General features: G+C 46.2%; 1 long non-coding RNA gene across 2 annotated transcripts; it reads left to right on the plus strand.

Moving 5' to 3' along the window:
- Positions 1 to 101: 101 nt before the first annotated feature.
- Positions 102 to 13,981, plus strand: LOC309817266. 2 transcript variants are annotated; one of them, XR_014296108.1, is made up of 5 exons: positions 102 to 603; positions 5,773 to 5,963; positions 10,565 to 10,633; positions 11,612 to 11,712; positions 13,389 to 13,981. It is a non-coding gene; the product is annotated as an uncharacterized lncRNA (long non-coding RNA). The 2 variants fall into 2 exon arrangements; XR_014296107.1 differs by lacking the exon at positions 10,565 to 10,633 and having other exon boundaries at positions 5,773 to 5,965.
- The last annotated feature ends 1,926 nt before the right edge of the window (positions 13,982 to 15,907 follow it).

Raw genomic sequence — 15,907 nt, forward strand, 5'->3', positions numbered from 1 at the left:
GCGGCGGCGGCGGGGGGCGCGTGGCGGCGGCGGCGCGCGAGAACTCGGGTGCGGCCGGGGAGAGGGGGCGGGCGCGCGGGGACCGGCTGGCGCTAGACCCGGCGCGAGGGCGGCGGTGGGGGAGGGGTGGCGGCTCCACGCGCCCGCGCTGCGTCAGTCGCCCGCGGCAGCGGCAGCAGCGGCGAAGGAGAAGGAGGTAGCCCCGCGATCGCTAAGGAATGCGGCGGCTCCGCATAACCACGGGGTCAGAGGTCACGGCTCCGGCCTCCGCTTTCCCGCTCTACTGCGAGGCCAAGACCGGACTGGCGGCGGGGCGGGAAGGCGAGACGCGGCTTTCCCTTCGGCGCCCGGGTGTGTGCGTGTCTGCCGTGGGTGTGTGTGAGTGTGTGTGAAGAGTGAGGAGGGGGAGTGTGGGGTTTTTTTTTTTTTTGAACAAAAACAAACCGAAAGGGCGGCTGGGAGTCGTAGTCCCGGCTGCCTCTCTGGCCTCCCCCGCTCCGGAAGAATATGGCTGAATGAAACTCTTGGACCACACTTCCCAGCGTGCCCCGCGGCCCGTCTTTTCCGCCCTCCCCTCCCTTCCTCTGCCCCGCGCAGAGCTCGGTAAGGAAGGGGGCCGGGCAGTCGTTCGGGAAAGGGGCTGGGCGGAGTCTCGCGAGGTGCGGGAACTGGCTGGGGGCCTGAGGCATTCTGGGAGGCGATGCTGGGAAGGGGCGGTGGCCCTGTGCCCCACTACCCTGGGCTGTGTTTAACCCCTTCGGCGCTTCTCGCCTTGGGGCCGCCACGCGGGTAAGGGGGGGGGATCGAGAACTGGTAGCTCGACTTCCAGCGCCCACTTTGTGCCTCTCTCCTCCTGAGCGGTTTTCACTGACACTTCTTGTAGGTAACAAGAGACAGGACTTTCCCTTTTGGCCCTCCCCTAAATGACTCGCTGCCGCATAATAATGAAACAAAAAGATACTCATACCAGTAAAACGGTTATTTCACGATTGATGAACCTAGACAGTTCCCCATTTCCTCCTGTGCTTTCATGCCGCTATGTGTTTGCAGAAGCTGTATTTGCAGAAGCTGCACACGCAGCCTACAGCGTTCATGCCACCTGGTGAACTTGGTGATACGATTACGGGTTGTGTGAAGAACTTGGACTTTGGGGACATACTTACCAGAATGCACCTGAGGCCTTTTTAGAGGCAGTATCCTGAAAGGAACACAGAACCTGGAGTCAAACGGACCTAGACCGGAATCCTGGCTAAGCGACTCCATGGCTATCAGCCTAATACCTCACAGCATTATTGAGTTTAAAATCAACATAAAACACCTGGCAGGTTGGAAGAGGGTGTGAAGGGGGACCATGACATTAGGTCCATATAATCTGGCTCCTGACATAAAGCAAGTGTTTAATAATTGGTACCAGCTGAGGGGCAATGGGCACTGTACTTACCCTCTCTGAGCCTTGGTTGCAGAGCATGAAATGAAGTGATATCCAGAGTACCCAACACATAGGTTTTCTGTACCTATTTGTTGAATTAGTCAACGTCCAGAAACATTCCTAGAATCAGTCCTAAACTGGATAGTGGCCAGTTCTTTAAAATTAGGGAGGAAGGGTCAATGGCCACATTTGAAAGTTATCCCAGGGTGAGGAAGCACACCCTCCACTCCCTGGTGTTAGCGCAGTGCTTAAGGAAGATCAACACGTGCTGCCAAAGCCTAACATCATGGAGTTCAGTGCTCCTGCTTCTAATGCTCGTCACACAGAAGACTTTCACGCCAATAAACAAAACCCTGCAAAGTGAATAGACTGTAGAAGGTGAAATAGGCATGTTTTAAAATCTTCTATCCCCTTCTAACTTTACCCCAATAGGGGGGAAAGGAAGAACCCCACCTCCACGACCAAAAAATTGTTTGACCTGACTTTTCACAAAGGGGTGGTGGTGGTGGTGGTGGTTTAATCTACAGCAGACACAGTGACCTTTGACAAGTCATTTGGCTTGTTTCAAATGTTTTCTTCTTGAGTAGCTTCACCCCCCCCTCTGACCTCCAAGGAGTCAACTAGAGAAGATTCATTCTAAAATGTACATGTTTAGTACAGGCACTGTGGTTGGCAGAATAACGTCCTCCTTGCCCCCTCCCCCCCAAGAAATGAAAACTATCTATGCCCTAGTCCCTGGAACCTGTGAATATGTTACATTCCATGGCAAAAGGGACATTGCAGATGGAATTAAGGACCATAAAATAGGGAGATTATCTTGGATTATCAGGGTGGACCCAATGTAATCACATGGACCCTTAAAAAGCAGAAGAGGAATGCAAAAGAGATGCTTTGGAGAGAAGAGGCAGGAGAAGAATCCAATTCGAAGCTTGAGAGGAACTCAACCCACTGTTGATGAAGGGGCCATGAGCCAGGGAATGTAGGCAGCCTTTAGAAGCTGAGAACAAGCCCTGTCAGCAAGTAATGGGACCTCAGTCCTGTGGCCTCATGGGACTGAGCTTTCACAACCTGACTGAGCTTGGAAGCAGGTTCTCCCCACCCCAACCCCAGAAGCTGCAGAGAGGAGTCCAGTCCTGCTAACACCTTGATTTTAGCTGTATCCGAGAACCAGCTAAGCCACACAGTCCAGACTTCTGACCCATAGAAAGTGTGAGACAGAAGGTTTTAAGCCTCTAAATCTGGTAACTTGTTACAGTAGCAAAAGAAAGCTAACGTAGGCAGGCACCGTGGAAATGCCTTTTAAGTTTTTCGGCCAATTCTGCCTGGCTGTCAGTTGGGTCAAGCCATGGGGGAATCCAGATGTGAATATTTCAAGGTCTCTGCCCTTGCAGAATCAAACAGAAACTAATGACAACATCATAGATAAGTGTGAAAATAGTATGTTCAGAGGACTATACAAGATGTGTGTTAGAAAATTGGCTTTAGTCACTAAACCTTAAATAGCTGTCATTTTTTAAGTTAATGACACTCATGAGTGTATTCTCTTGTCACAAGCACCAAAAACAAACCTATACATTTTTTTGGTGTGTGTTTTTCTGGTTTTTGGTTTTTGTTTTTTTGTTTTTCTGTTTTTAATCACAGTGCTTTTATTACACAATTTCTTTGAAGTCAACACAGGTACCACAGGGCAGTATAAGATAAACAGGACTGATATCCAACCCTGCCCTGTTTGGGGGTGAGTCAGTGTTTTCAAACTGCACAGTTATGAGCAAAGCACACATTCAGGAATCTGAATAACAAACACAACACCAGCAGACCCAAGCATTCCCAAAAGGACACATATACCCCTGGAACCTCGCTATGAGATAATGTATTGCCACTGGCTTTGGACTTCAGCAGGCCTGGGTTTAAATCTTCTTGCAGTCATTCTCCAGCTGTGTGGTCTTCGTCAAGTTATGAAAACTCCCATTGACTCAGAGCCATCAATTTAGACAATGGGGTACATAAACTCCAAGGGTGGAATTGGGATTAAATGGGACCTTTGTAAAACACCTTGAACACAGTAGACTCACTAAAGGCCAGCTCTCTTCGCCACCGAGAAGGTTTAGAGTCTGAAGTGTGAAAAGTGTCTCATTTTTATACTTCAGTGAACCTTCAGTGGACCCTGAAACAGAGTTTGCCACACTAACAAATGTTCTCTCCCAGTGACTCTGTCCTCATTTTCAAATGAAGTTGAGGTTCAGAGAGGTCAAATTACCTCCCTCAGGTCCCAGTGAGATCACATCTGCTAAACTTCCAGCATAGCAGACGATCCACAAATGTGCACCTCTCCTGGCACCTCCCACATTTCATCTCCTTGTATGATTTCTGGTCTAATGTCTGTGCTTTTGTTAGCATCTTCTTGAGGTCATTATCACACCCCCAACATCTGGCACAGTCTTGGCACATGGTAGGCACTCAATCTGGATGACCTTACTCAATAATTACTTTATTGGACAAAGTCCCTAACTACTAATTTCCCATGGAATGAGCCCTATCCAGTATTTGGAACCTGCCCAGGCAGAATTGGTAAACAGTGAGGCAGGATTCACCCAAACAGACCTATGCAAGTTGTAAAGATGCTTAGGGATGGAGACCTCCTCACCTCACTGTGGTCATTAGGCACAGAATCTGCCCACGTGATGGGCAGCCCTAACTCAGCTTACCTGCCATTCACCATCGCTTAAATCCATTCCTGTTTTTTCAGTCTCCCATGAGGCTGAAAAAGTGTTTAAATCCCATTTTACGCCACCAAAATGTTAATAATGGTTACTTCTGGTTTGTGAGACTACAGCCAATTTGGGGGGAGGGTGTTTCCTACAAAGTATTACTTTTTTTTTTTTTTTTTTTGCGGTACGCGGGCCTCTCACTGTTGTGGCCTTTCCTGTTGCAGAGCACAGGCTCCAGACGCACAGGCTCAGCGGCCATGGCTCACAGGCCCAGCCGATCCGCGGCATGTGGGATCTTCCCAGACCGGGGCACAAACCCGTGTCCCCTGCATCGGCAGGCGGACTCTCAACCACTGCGCCACCAGGGAAGCCCACATTTTTTTAATTGAAAAAAATTATTTTTCATCTAAACCACAAAACAAAGTGCTTAGATTAAGGTGGCAGATATAATGTTTTTCACTTCTTTACACTTGTCTGTAGTTTCCAAATCTTCTAGAATGAGTATGTGCTACTCATACTCATTTGAGTATGATGAAAAAAATAAAGATTTTAATGCTTAACAGTGTGAGAACACCTTTAATAATACTTCTTTTCATTTTCCTTAAAAAGATTTGTGGGGGGCTTTCCTGGTGGTGCAGTAGTTGAGAGTCCGCCTGCCGATGCAGGGGACACGGGTTCGTGCCCTGGTCCGGGAAGATCCCACATGCCGCGAAGCGGCTGGGCCCATGAGCCATGGCCGCTGAGCCTGCGTGTCCGGAGCCTGTGTTCCGCAAAGGGAGAGGCCACAACAGTGAGAGGCCTGCGTACCACAAAAAAAAAAAAAAAAAAAAAGATTTGTAGGATCCCCTCCCAAATGGCCTCAAAGGATGACCTGAGCTAGTTTTTACTAAAAGTATAGATAATAACAGCCCTCTGCCTGATTCTTAAAGGTTTTCAGGTGGAGATTTCTGGATCCTATTAAGGAGCCCATCCCAATTTTCAATCTCTCTTAATACCAGAGAGGTGTACTCATCTACCATAAATCTTTCTCGTCTCAGTTTAAGACATTTCCTCTATTCCTTCTCTGTGAAGAAGGAAAAGAAACTTTAAAGTGCATTTAAACACCAAAATTTTAAGAGTGGTGCTAATTTGATGAAATTGGGTGTTTCTTCATTTTCAATTTTTTATACTGAAAACATTAACTTACACACTGCCTCAAATGGCTTTTGTTCCCCCTCCTCTTTAATGATTGCTAATAACTGAACGTGAAGTTGAGGGTTTGGATAAATGGCTTTCACAGGCCTTAACTCTTGAATATCACAACCCACCATGTGAGCTGAGTAAGAAAATTGGCAGGGCCAGTAAAGCAAAGGAGCTTTCCCCAAGATCGCACAATTAGTTGTTGTTGGAGTCGAGATTTAAACTTAAAACTCCTCATTCCAAATTCCTTCTAAGGCACTGTGGTAGCCAGCCTCCAAAATGCCCACCCCCCGCCCCCGCCATGATTCCCAGCCCTGACATTCATATCCTTTTTGGTCCCCTCCCACTTTGAATAGGGCTGAACTATGGAACCAATAGGATATTTTGCAAATGACCATGTGTGGCTTCTGGGGCTAGGTCATAAAAGACACTGCAGCTTCTGCCTTGTTCTCTTAGATCACAGGCTCTGGGAGGCCAGGCACCCTGTCGTGAGGACACTCAAGCAGCCATATGGAGAAGTGACGTCTACACGGCCAGTAGCCCCAGACAAGCTTTCAAATGACTTCAGCCCTGGCTAACATCTTGAGAGATCAACCTCATAAGAGAACCAGAGCCAGAATCACCCAAATATGCTGCTCCTGGGAACTGTGTGAGATAATGTTTATTGTTTTAAGTCACTAAGTTCTCAGGTAATCTGCTACACAGCACTGGACAACTGAGAAACACAGTGCCTCCCTTCTGCTTAGTTTGTACATTCTGTGAAAGCTGCTGAAAATCAAGGGACCCTCTTTCTGGAAAAACTTTACTTACACCTATTTATACAAAATTCTTTATAGCATTTCAGGGTGTGCCCAGACCCTCTGAAGCCAATATAGTAATGCTAGTTAACAGTAGTACTCCCCCTTTTCTCAAAGGCTCAGAGAAATAAAACCACTTGTCCCAACTTGTGGAGCTACTATATGCCAGAGCCAGGATTGAAACCCAAGTAACCTAACTTTGCACATACCTCACACTCTTTGCCACCTTGCTCCTATGATCCCGGAGCCCTAGGTTCAGAACCACTGCTCTAAGCTAAGTAATCCCATCCCTTCTCTTCTCTTACTTCTGTACCCTTCCCCTTCAATTATAGAAGTTGCATTTCTCTTACCCTATTTTAATTGCAGTTCCTAAGTTATCCACTGCGTCCTAGTTCCCACCAAAGAGACAAAGTCAAGGTCACTGACTCTGAGGGCGCCCTGGTCTAATGGGATCACAGACACGGAAACAAATAACTATACATATTCTTAAGACCCACCATCAATTTTGGACAAGGATGAAGTAACAAACGCTGGGAGGGCAGACTTCACAGAGCTGGTGATTCCCTGGTTCTTGAAGGCCCAGAGGAAAAAGGAGTGGCTCAGGGGAGTTCTAGGTAGAAGTGACAGTGAGTATGATGGGGGAAGGGGGTGGCAGCCTCTACGTTTGTGTGAAAGTACAAGTGTGTTCAGTTGGGGAGGGGTCAGCAGTCCAGTGGGGCAGGAGGACCCAAGGGCAGAAAGGTGGGCTGGGGCCTAGTAGGGGCATAAGGGAGGCACAGGAGGTAGATCCCCAGGCTGAGGAGTTTTGATTGCCTCCTGTAACTACCAGGAATCAACAGAACTCTGATTTGAGCTCAGATACTGGCTCTTACCCAACTCTGTGGTCCCAAATCCAACAGCACAGGGCCTGACACAGAGCAGATGCTCTTTGTTTGCTGAATGGATACGTTCAAGCAGGACTGGGTGCTAACACTGGTCTGCAGTGGAGGGGGAGCAAGACGGGTGCAGAGTCGCCCCAGACTCCTCCTTGAATATTTCTTCGGCAAGGCCTTCTCTGCTGCCCTATACTCACTAAGTCCTTTACACTCCCATAACATCCAAAGCTTCCCTCAAAATGTAATGAGGAAAAATACAACTCACTCTTGACATTAATAATGACTTCCTCAATGTCTGCTCCCCAATTAGACTGTCAGCCAGATAAGGTCAGGGACTGTGGGCCTATTTACCTCCTGCCCTCTGTCCTAGAAGAGAGGCTCTTCTATCCCAGAAAACAGTAGTATAGCATGGGGCACCTTCTTTAATTGGCACTGATAAGTTAGTACTGATACAAGCCCTGTGCTGAGCCCTGGGGACGAACAGTCCAATTAGACACAGTTCCCGCATCATATAGATGGATTTCAAGTGATGGCAAGTCAATGTGGGAGGTGCCCTAGTGATAGAAACCTGGGATGCTCCTGGAGCTGAGGGAAGGGGATATCTCAAAGCTGACACTATGTAGAGGAGAAATTATTTCCCAAATCAACAATTATAGCTACTCTGGGTGCAAAATAAACATTTAAAAATTAATGACTAGATACAGAGAACAGACTGGTGGTTGCCAGAGTCAGGGGTGTGGACAAGATGGGTAAAGGTGGTCAAAGGTACAAACTTCCAGTTATAAAATAAGTCCTGGGGATGTAATGTACAGCGTGGTGACTATAGTTAATAATATTGTATTGTATATTTGAAAGCTGCTCAGAGAGTAGATCTTAAAAGTTCTCATCACAAGAAAAAAAATGTACAACTCCATATGGTGATAGACGTTAACTAGACTTACTGCGGTGATCATTTTACAATATACACAAATACAGAATCAATATGTTGTACACCCTAAACTAATATAATATGTCAATTATATCTCAATTTTAAAAAACGAATAACTTTCTTATGTACTAAGAAAGTCACATTCACAAAAACAACAACAGGGGCTTCCCTGGTGGCGCAGTTGTTGAGAGTCCACCTGCCGATGCGGGGGACATGGGTTCGTGCCCTGGTCCGGGAAGATCCCACATGCTGCAGAGAGGCTGGGCCCGTGAGCCGTGGCCGCTGAGCCTGCGCGTCCGGAGCCTGTGCTCCGCAACGGGAGAGGCCACAACAGTGAGAGGCCCGTGTACCGAAAAAAAAAAAAAAAAAAAAAAAACCCAACAACAACAAAACTTACACCATCTGGAAATAAAGTTAATATAAAATCACACATCTTATGTAAAGAAAACTATAAACTCCACCAAGGAGCATCAAGTCCTGGACCAATAAAGAGTACAGCTTGCCTCAGGCTGGAAGACCCTATAACGTGGATATTCATTATCTCAAAATTAGCCTATCCAGTAAGTGTCATCCCAATCAAGATCCCAGTGAGATTTGTCAAAGTGATCTTAAAATTCAACTGGAAAAATAGACGCATCGTTTTCATAACAAAAAGACTGAACATTTACTGACAACTTGCCATGTGCCAGACCCTGGCCCAAGGACTTGCTACGCATCGTTTCATCTCATCTTCACAAAAACACTGTAAGGTAGATCCGGTTACTGTTAACTTTAGACAGATGAGTAAGCATAATAACTTGTCCCAGATTACACAGCTAGCAGATGGCTGACCTGGGATTAAAGCTCAGGCTGGCTGAACGAACCCAAACTCTGCGAATTTAACCACTGCGCCATACTGCCAAAAGAAGTTTGAAGATTAATGAGTCGGGACTTGTTCTACCAGATATTAAAATGCATTAGGTAGTGACACCAAGTAAAACAGTACAGTTTTGACAACGGAACTGACAGGCCTATGAAACTGAACAGAGTACAGAAATAGAGCCAAGCGTATAAGGAATTACAGTGTACAATAAAGGTAACGTTTCATATTGGTGGAGAAAAGATGGAAGTCAATAAACAGAACGGGACCACTGGGTAGCCATTTGGAGAAAAATTAAGTTGGAGCTCCATCTCCATCCCTAAATCTAAATTCCACCTCTTAGATCAAAGATGTACATGTGATAAAAGAAACAATAAAAGCATTGGAAGAAAAAAACAAGGGAATGTTTTAATAATCCTGGAACTGGAAGACTTTCTAAGCATGTTATAAAAGTTTTTAAAAAATCCATCCAGTAAAATCAAGTCAAGATTTGACTTTATAAAATTAAAACTTCATATGTGGCAATAAAATACCACACACAAGGTTAAAGACAACCAATGAAGTGGAGGAAGATATCTGTCACATACATGACAAAGAGTTAAGATTCCTAATAAACAGGGACTTCCCTGGTGGCGCAGTGGTTAAGACTCAGCGCTCCCAGTGCACGGGGCCTGGGTTTGATCCCTGACCAGGGAACTAGATCCCACACGCGTGCCACAACTAAGGAGCCAGTGAGCTGCAACTAAGGAGCCTGCCTCCCGCAACTAAGATATGGTGCAACCAAATAAATAAATAAATATATTTTTAAAAAAGCTTCCTAATAAACAAAGTTTTTTAAAGTCAACAGGAAACACCTGAATAAGAAAAATAGTCAAATAACAATGGCCTAAAAAGGCAATTAACAAAAGAAGAATCACAAACGGAAATAAATACTTGAAAATGTTTTCCACCTCATTAGTAATCCTGGAACTACAGATAGAAACAAAATTGAGATACCATTTTTCAAGAGAATTGAAATTTTTCAGACTGGCAAAGGTTAAAAAGATTGGCAGAACCTAGTGTTAACAAGGATATAGAGAAATGGGCATAATTTATGCACGGCTGGTGGGAGTGCAAATTCATATAGGCATTTTGGGAGGCAGTTTACCAATATGGGACAAAATTATAATGGGAAAACCCTGTGATCTAGTAATTCATTTATAGTGATTTATCCCAGGAAGTAAATTAAACAAGTGAACAATGATCTATATATAAGGTTGCTTTATACAGTATTGTATAAAACAAAATAATCTGAAAATGACTTCAGTGACTATCTATAGCGTTAAATAAATTCTGGTATTCCATACAATAGATTACTAGGAAGCCATTGAGAATAATAATATAAATCCATATTTATTAACTGGACATATGTCCACAACATATTATTGAGTGAAAACAGGACAGGTGTGTACTATGGACCTATATATATTATGAAGGTTGAACTAAAAGAGTTTGCATAAAGAGATATCTAAAAAACTGGCTATCAGCTATAAGAAATAGAATTTCCAGTGGTTTGTAATTACTTCTTTAAGTGTTTTGGTATTGTTTGAATGTTTTACCATCAGAATATATAATTTTTATAATCAGAATATTCAATAAAGCTTGCTATATTTTGATTTTTTTTTAATATTTTGATTTTGAAATAGCACTTAACGCTTATTATACAACCTAGGAAATTTATATTATCACATTTATCATATATCAACATATATCAACCCTACAAGGAAGGTATTATTCATTCATTTTACAGGAAGGGACACAATCCAAGGCTCAGAAAGGTTAAGCAACTTGCAATGGAAGTATCAGGATTTGAACACAGGTCTGGCTGACACAAGAGCTCTTTCCATAATGCCGCACTGTTACTAATAATTAATACTGCTATTAATATTTAATAATATATGCCTCTTATTGTATGCCTATTAAGTGCCAGATCCTTGATGGATGTTTTCTTTAATCCTTCCAGCAACTCTTGAGAGCAGCAGGGTGGGTATTAACCCTCCTACCAAGGTGCAATAGCTTGCTTCGGGTAATAAGTGCTAACCCAGGTTTATCTAGCTCCAAAACCTCCCTGCTCCGTTTTGCCACATTTCCTGCTGATCTGGTAGAATACTGTCTTCACCTTGAGACATTGTAGCTCTTTGGATAGATTATAGTGCTTAGAGATTATGTATTTGACCATAATGCAAATGTTTTCTTTTGCCATGCAGTATTTAAACAAGAATGTCGTGAAGTCTTAGTTTATCTGCTAATTTTATCACTCGGCTCAGAAGCCTTAGGGTCTCCCTGGGCGGACTAAAACCAAGGCAGCCAGGCTCCTACACAGTCTAGCCCAGAGTGCCCTGGGCTCCCTTCATTCACACTCCTGACCACACCCCTCCTGGGTTTTTCAACATAAAAGCCCCAGCATCCAGCAGCAGGACGGGCCCAAAGTGGCATTCAGTAAACGCCAGCTGAAGGGAGGAAAAAAGAAAACTCTACCATGAGAGACAAAGATTTAAACCAGGCAACTCGAAAGGAGCCTTGGAGGCTGAGTGAAATTTAATTGAGCGGAGATGAAGGTAGGCTTAGATGAAGGCAACATGCTCGCAAAGTCACCTGGAGACCCACCTTCATGCAGTACTGTCCAGCTTTACAAAGTGCTTTCATATAATAATCGTAACAGCTACTGTTGACAGAATGCTCGCCACATGCCAGGCGCCAGGTGCTTTATACATCTGCTTTCTTATTCATGTATTTTATTTATTATGATTATTATTGTCTTTATGATTAATATTTACTTTCTGTCTCTCTCCACTAGCTCCACACAAGCTCTAGGGGAGCAGGGATTTTTTTCCTGTTGTGTTCAAAACAGTACTTACTACTGAATACGTTACTGAATCCTCCACAGAGCTCCACAAGGTAAGGACTTTTCATCCCCACTTTAAAGATGAACAACCTGAGGCTTAGAGGGGACAAGTGACTTTTCCAAAGGTAGAGATCCAACAAGAGGACAAGACTAAAAGTACATCCGTGGTCTCTCTCTCTCTCTCTCTCTCTCTCTCTCTCTCTCTCTCCCCATTACCCCTGCAACAGCCTGGATTCAGAAATGTCCATTTCTGGCCTTGACGTTGGGAGCTGCCACCTGCCTGCTCCTTACTTGACTAATAATGATAACCACTCATTGAGCAACACTGACCACTGAGTACTTGCTACAGGCCAGGCACTGTTCCCAGTGCTTCACACATTTTGACTCAGAGCAACTTAGGAAGTACTTGCTATGATGCCTTTCTGGTAGTTGAGGAATCGGAAGCCCAAAGGAGGTTAAAAAAAACTTTGCAATAATCATACAACTAGTCAATGGTGAGTTCAGAATTCACAATCCAGCAGTCTGGGTCCAGTGCCCACGCGTTTCACCACTGCCCACGCTGCCTTCGTAAGATGGCAAAGCAGGAGTCAGAGCAGTGGGGGAGGGCTGGGATTTCCGGAGCACTTACTAAGGCCAAGGCCACTCGGCCTGGCCTGTTAGGCATGCTCTCCTGTATTCTTTTCACGTTCTCTTTTCAACCTCACAATCACCCTGTGAAGTTACAGATGAGGAAACGGGGAGTTCTGAGACCCTAAAAGCACCAGACAGATGAGATAGAGAGTAGATTAGTGGGTTGCCTAGGGCTGTGTGGTTGGGAGGAAATGGGGAGTGGCAGTTAATGGGTACTTTTGGGGGCGATGAAAATGTTTTAAAATTGGTAGTGGCGACGATTGCACAGCTAGGTGAACATACTAAAAAGCAATAAATTATACACTTTAATGGGCAAATTGCGTGGTAGGTGAATTATATCTTAATAAAGCCTTTTATCTTAAAGGCGGGCCGGGGGGCACATGGAAGCAAGTGGCAGAGGTGGAATTTTCACCAGCTTCAGATCAAAAACTTTGGAGCTACTGTTGCCTCTTCTTTTTCTCTCACCTCTCACATACAGTTATCAGCAATCAGCATGCATCTTAAGACATCTTACCACTTCTCTCAGCGGCTCCCACTGCCTGATCCAAGCCACGACCTCTCCTCCCAACCACCGCGCCCCTTCCAGGCGGCCTCCTTCCTCTCCCCTCGTTCCCTCTGCTCTGTTCTCACAGAGCAGCCAGAGGGATCCTTTTAAGCATTCTTGTCGGATTTCCCTCTCTTGCTCTCCACCTCTTTTGCTTAAAAGACTCCAATGGTCTAAAAATAAAATTCACTTACAATTCAGCCTTGGTCCCCCACCACCTGTCGAACCCCACTGCCTACTAGCCACACTTTGCTGTCCCCAAACACCACCCCACCGCCAGGCCTCTGCACTGTGGTTCCATTTCCCTGGAATACTCTTCCTCCCAGTACCAGACACCTACACGCTTGCTCCCCAGTTTCACTCAGGCCTCTGCTCGAATAGAACCTGTCACCACCGCAGGGAAGCCCCGGCCGACCTCCCAACCTCCCAACCTAACCCAGCCACCACCCCCAGCTCTTCACTCTCTAACCCCTGCCCTGCCTTGCTGTCCTTCAGGGCACCTCTGACCACCTGACAGTCCATTCTTCTTTGTTAACCATATGTCTCCCCCACTAGAATGTGCCAGCCCTGGGAGCAGGAGCTTCATCCTGGACCCCAAGGACTAGAGCGATGCCCACAACATAGTAGGTACTCAAAAAAATGAAGAAAGGAATCTGGTGCTAAAGCCCTGGCTCTTCTCACTGCCCCAGGACAACCAAGCAAAGAAGACGGATCCCTGCGTTGAACACACCCCTCACGGAAATCTGCGCCCCACCCCACCCCAGCCCCCAAGCACGCTCTGAGCACCAGATCTGAGCCACTGATCACTTTGAATTGTACATATTTGTGAATGACGATACCTCCCTACCAGAATGGGAGCTCCGGAAGCCGTGAGCCATATGTAGCCCATGACATGTGGCACAGAGTTTGAACAGCATTATGTAAATCTTTTGTTCACTGGCCAAAGAAGATACATTTCAAAACCAGTGGCAGAAGTTTAATTTCTCTGTTCCTAAACGTAGCAAAGGAACCACTTTCCATTCTGCTACTCTGAAAAATGCCTCAGCCCCATTCCTAGGGAACCAAGCCACAGTCAACCCTTGGAATGCCTTGGGTTCTGAGCTGTGCCAGGGAAAGCTCCTTGCAGAATGGAATTTGCCAACCGAGCCCAGAAAACCTGTGTGAACAGCAGGCAAACTTAAAGCAGCACTTAGTGAAATTACTTCCTGTTATCTCAGAGAGAAATAGTAGCATGAGAGGCTGGCTTAAGGAGAAAATGCTGGAGTGCAATAAATAGGGCTGGGTGTCGCCCCCGCCCCCGACAAACACCCTCAAAAGCCTCCGAGGGCTGCCCCTCTATCTACAGGCTGTGCCTTGGAGTTGAACCCCTTCTCACTCTCCACTCCCAGCACTCCAGGCCTCGGGTTCCCCAGCAGGAGCCCCGTGTCTCGTTCATGCTGTTGCCTTCGCCTGGCATGTCCTTCCCTCCTCTCAGGCGGGTGAAACCCTACCCAATACTCAGGAGCACCGCTCAAATGCGGCCTCCTCTGTGAAGGCTTCCTCCACCTCTCCTGTCCTATCACTCCTTCCTCTGACAGAAAACACTCTGTCCTGAGCTGTGGGTGTCAGCACCGACCCAACTAGCTGATCCACCTAAGTGTCAAACCTAAGAAGACAACAGGACATGCCCTCAGGGAACTTATTGTCTAGTGGGGGAGACCAATGCAAAGAGATACATTCATCGCAAGTTGGGGAAAGGGCTAAGAAGGAAGCACGGTTTATTTAGTGAGAGACACCACACAGCCAGGTGGAGATGGGGGGAAACCAGAATGGATGGTTGGGGAAGGCTTCTTGGAAGAGATGACATTAAACTGGTACCTGATCAATGAGTATGAGTGAGCCAAGCAAAGAGTGGAGAGGAATTTCCAGAGAGAGGGCACAGCACATGTGAAGGGGTCACGGCATGAAAGCGCTTGGTATAACCCAGAACCAAAAGGAGGCCTGGGAGAGCAGCGGGAGGAGAGGAGGCTGGCCTTCTCGGAGGTGCTAACCACTCTGAACCACCGTCCTTCGGTCCTTTTGTCTCTCCCCGCCTCAGAAGGGCTGGAGAGCATTTCGCTCCTCTCGGTCTCCAGTGCAGAGCAAGACACCTGGCACTCAGCAAGCATTCAACAAGTCCCTGTGGGCTGCACTGTCCCCAGCCACGCGGGTGAGCCACCCCTCTCTCTGCCCGTTGCCCCGCCCCAAAAGCCAGTCCCCAGTCAGCCCGCCTAACCGAAGCACCCGGGGACGGTTTACCACAGGCTGCTGATAGAAACAGAGGATGAAACAGGAGCAGCTGTGAGAGCTACAGTTACGTCCTTGATAAATGCCACCGACAACCCAGTTGGCAGATGTGACCACCGCACAGTCCTTGGAGACCAGATTCTCAGGGTAAAATTCAATCAGATAGCAACTCTAGTACAAAAGGACCTGCCAAAATCACGCGCCCCGAGACAAAGTACCAGTGTAAAGTTCAAAAGAGTTTCCAGGGTCAACTGTTTTTATTCACAGTACTTATGATGATGCAATGTACGGGTTTTTTCCCTCCACCCGATAATTAAGTTTCTGATTCTCCAGACACCAAGTGGGTGTCCTACAATTCAATTCAGTACTGACACTAACTCCCAGTATTTCAGGACTCGGTCCCACAAGACTGCCCCCAATTCAGATGCTAGTCCAAAGTCCCAGGTTGCCACTTGTACCTCTGACCAACCAGCTATAACTGTCGAGGGTTTCCACAGCCCTGTCCTCAGGTTAAATAATTACTAGAATGAATGGCTCACGGAACTCAGGAAAGCATTGTAGCTACTATTACCGGTTTACTATAAAGGATGCAACTCAGGAACATCCAAATGGAAGAAATGCATAGTGCAAGGTTGGGGGAAGAGCGCGGAGCCTCCTTGCCCTTTTCGGGCATGCCATCCTCCCAGCACCTTCGTGTGTTCGCCAACCTGGAAGCGCTCCAAACCCCCATCATTTAGGGGCTCTTATGGAGGTTCCATTAGGTAGGCATGATTGATTGAATCATTGACTACTGGTGATTAACTCAATCT

This window comes from Mesoplodon mirus (assembly GCF_964341445.2).
Source record: "Mesoplodon mirus genome assembly, chromosome: 15".
NCBI lineage: Eukaryota > Metazoa > Chordata > Mammalia > Artiodactyla > Ziphiidae > Mesoplodon > Mesoplodon mirus.